Consider the following 4,041-nt stretch of genomic DNA (forward strand, 5'->3'; position numbering starts at 1 on the left):
GTGCAGCTTCATCTCGTGGATGCATAATGTAACTTCAGCCTCTACTGAGGGTCTATTCTATGCGCCTTATAATGCAGTGTGCCTTATATGTGAAAAAACTTTTAAAATAGGCCATTCATTGAAGGTGCGCCTTATAATCTGATGCACCTTATAGTGCGGAAAATACGGTAACTTTTCTAACATCTACTATGAGAGCTGAACCACAGCTCCTGATTCTAACTTGATTCTGAGGCTGGTGGTCTATTTCTTCATTATTTTATACAGATTGTTTAAAACACAGCTGCTGAGCTGCAGCTCAGCAGCTGGACAGACAGATTGCAGCTCAGCTGCAATCTGTGCTGAGCAGGCAGAGAGAGCAGCCATTAGTTGCTATTAGCTTCACCTGCTAACTTTAACCCCAAAGTTCACACAGAGCCGTAAAAATATAACCCTAAATAACCAGTGTACACTGTTTTATCAGCAAAAAATATGATTAGTGGGTTAGTTGTGCTTTAATCTCTTCTGCTCCATCATCCTCGCTACAGTTCCAACTTAAATTGTATTTGTCTCCTACTGGAATGCAACTGTTTGCATTCAAATCTGATTCTGACAAGCTGACGAAACACAATCGCATGGAGTCTGGAATGATCTAATCTGAAGAAGAACCGTTTTTTCCAGTTGTATTTGCTGAATAAACCACTGAACAGTGTATAAAGTGCTTTGTTGATTTTTTTTTCTTCTTAATTTTAAAGTTTGCTTCTAATGAAGCTTTATATGTTTTCAAATTTTTGAAAAGTAAAAAGCTTGTTCTGAGTCTTACAGGGGTCAATCAAAACTGAACTGTGAACAATTCTCCATGTAAAGTTATTTAAAAATATATATATTTTAGTTGTCCATTATTCTTAGTCCATACTAAGAATGAAACAGTAGAAAGTTATTTATTTTAATCTTATTGATGCTTTTGCACCTTCAAACATCTGAGTAATGGGGCAAACCTTCCTCCAGTGAGACATTTCATATGAGAGGCAGGGGTCACCTTGGCAACACGCAGGACAAACAACCATTAAGCTAAGGAGAATTTAGAGAGAATTAATATAACAGTCATGTTTTTGGCCTGTGGGAGGAAGCCAGAGTACGTGGAGAGAACCTGCCATGCACAGAGAGAACATGGAAACTCCATGCAGAAAGAACCCGGTCTGGGATTCAAACCCAGAACCTTCTTGCTGCAAGGAAACAATGTTACCAACTGCGCCACTGCATCCCTGAGTCAGTATTCATAAAAAATTACTCAAGAATAAAGTATTAAACCAACTATATCTCATTCTCTTGTTGGTCTCTGGGAGCCTGTCCTGTATTACCAGCCTCATTAGAAGAGAAAACGAATTTCCTGCTTGTTCTCCCTTCGGCTCTCGTCCTGATTTGCCTGACTTTCCAGCCGTAGCGCAGCCGGGATTTGCATACAGGTGTCTTGAGCCTCGTTTGATAGTCAAATCAGGCAGCTCGTCTTTCTCACTCTCCGAGCTGCGCAGCCATCATCCAGTCGCAGTCTGAGAGGAACGCCGGGGAGTGCCGACCGACAAACACCTATACGTTGTCTACGCCTCCTCTTCCCTCGCAATAGCCGGAGAGAAGCTACTTTCAGCGGATACTGTCGCCGTTGAAGCCCGTTCGGCGTCGTCCATCCACCGGTCCTTTCCGGCAGGCCGGAAGGTAAGACTGCAGCCATCCATTACTATGGCGATATGTCAGCCTGTGATGCTGTGGTTTATCACAGGCCTCCTCCTACAGCCGAGTTATCGCACAGAGCATGGAAAGTGGTCAGCATCTCAGCTTTCTGGAGAATGGAGTCGGAATGAAAGGCAGCGGGCCGACATGGATCCATGAAAACAGATGAAGCCTCTAAACAGGAAGACCAAATTCATGCATGGTTTCCTCCTGTTTTATCACGACTAAAATATACCTCGTGATAAGGCGGAATGATGAAAAATAATGCAATTAAATATTAAGTGTAAAAATGATTAAAGTTGATAAGATGGGGAATACGCTGATATCTTTGTAAAAAAAAGAAAAAAAATCACTGTATGTAGCAGGGCTTGTAGAGCTGAGCCTGGTGTATACATAATTTACAGGTTAAGCAGCTGAGATATGGCTCAGGACACTACATGCAAGTACTGTGATGAAAATAGATCTCAAGATTTCAGTACAATTTGCTTTATTCAAATTTGTATGCTGTATATGTAATAACATATACAGTGCCATCCCAGCTATATGCTGGCTTTAAAATGAGTTCATTTTTGAAAATTTAAATTTTTAGTTTGAGAAAAAAAATTGTGTGGAAGGAAAATCAAAACTTAAGGAAATTAACAGTTGTTCCACAAATATCAGGCATCCATCCATCCTTTCTGATGGATAGACATCAATGCAGAGAGCAGGATTTCATATGCTCTCTCAAAATCTTTAAAACCCTAGAGGTTTTTAAAGATTTCTTGTTGGGAATGAACAGATTGAATTTGTGTGTGATGAACCATTTCCGTACTGACTGAGCCTCACGTTTCAATCATTTTCCTGCTGAAATACCCATCACACTTGATTTAACAAGTTGAGATATTCCAAACTGCTCATGATTCAACACATTCTTTTTACTTTTTTTAGTTATTAGTGCCTTAATAATTTTGTAAAAAACTGAACATTAAGATTGTGCCATCAAGCCGCCCCATGTTTCCACTGGGAATCTGATGACTTGTTTTGAGTGATGATAGAGTCTAAAGTTGAAAACCCTTCATGCCATCACCTTTGCTCCTTCCAAAGATTCGCTATGGAATTCTAGTTGGAACTCTGGATCCCCCCACAAAGATTACTTTAAGCCTAAATCTACCAGACTTGTGAATAATATGGAGTTTAAGTGGAGCTCCAATAGATGACTGATGGGTCACTTGTCAAAGTAGATGATGATGCAACTCTTAGCTGGTCTGGCCACACAGATCCAGTGAGGAAGGACTCATTTAATATAAAAAGTATTCTGTTCTTTTTATTGAGGACTAAAATGTAGGAATACAAAACAGGAAACTTTGTCCATGCTGCAACTCCTTCAATTCATCTAAACGCAGTGTGAAAATAAAATAAAAAAACAGCACCTGTGGTATGTATGCATTGATTTTATACAAATGGCTTCTTGAGAGTTTACTTAAGTTTTGTTAAAGCTTTAACAAAAATTATGACTGTGTTCAGGAATGTTCAGGAGAGAAGTTCTTGAGCTTTTGTTTTTCCATTTTGTCTCGTTCCAACCACAAACATTTGTTGGGTTTTGTCTCGACTCCGTTTCAGACCACATTAATATAAATCTGAAGTTTGCCTGTGTATTCAGCTTCCTTTACTCTGATACCCTTCAATAAAATTCACAATGTCATGTTTCTTTTTAATTTTTATTAAAACGTGCGCACCATGTTCAAGTATCAGGGTGTCCATATGTGCACTTGGCACGGGAGACCCTAGGCCGCAGTTTGATGATCGACATTGTCGTAGTTTTGTCGGATCTGTGGCCACGTCTTGGACACTCAGGTGAAGAGAGGTGTGGAGCTGTCCACTGACCACTACCTGGTGGTGAGTTGGCTCCGGTGAAGAGGGAGGACGCCAGTCAGACCTGGCAGGCCCAAACGTATAGTGAAGGTCTGCTGGGAACATCTGGAAAAGACTGATGTGAGATGGAGATTTAACTTCCATCTCCGGGATAGCTTTGAACATGAGGAGGTGGGGAACATTGAGTCTGAGTGGACCATGTTCTGCACTTCCATTATCGAAGCGGCTTATTGGAGCTGTGGCCGCAAGATTGTCGGTGCATGTCACAGCAGCAACCCTTGAACCCATTGATGGACACATTCGGTGAAGGATGCCGTCAGGCTGAAGAAGGAGTCCTATCGAGCCTTTTTGGCCTGTGGGACTCCAGAAGCAGCTGATGAGTACCGGCATGCGGCTCGGGTGGTCACTGAGGCAAAAACTCTGGCATGGAAGGAATTCAAATAGGCCACGGGGAAAGACTTCCGCCCGGCTTCGAAGCGATTCTGG

The 4,041-nt window shown here is 41.5% G+C and overlaps 1 protein-coding gene across 2 annotated transcripts in view; it reads left to right on the plus strand.

The window, feature by feature from the left end:
- Positions 1-1,252: 1,252 nt before the first annotated feature.
- The window catches only part of LOC103130691 (guanine nucleotide-binding protein G(I)/G(S)/G(O) subunit gamma-13-like), an 8,061-nt gene continuing 5,272 nt past the window's right edge, over positions 1,253-4,041 (plus strand). The window contains exon 1 of one of the 2 annotated variants that reach the window (XM_016666118.1): positions 1,253-1,689. The gene's annotated coding sequence lies outside the window, so the exon portion shown is untranslated. The remainder of the gene's footprint in view (positions 1,690-4,041) is intronic. The other variant, XM_007542154.2, reaches the window with a different exon arrangement.

The sequence above is a fragment of the Poecilia formosa genome, unplaced genomic scaffold, assembly GCF_000485575.1.
Source record: "Poecilia formosa unplaced genomic scaffold, Poecilia_formosa-5.1.2 Scaffold662, whole genome shotgun sequence".
Lineage (NCBI taxonomy): Eukaryota > Metazoa > Chordata > Actinopteri > Cyprinodontiformes > Poeciliidae > Poecilia > Poecilia formosa.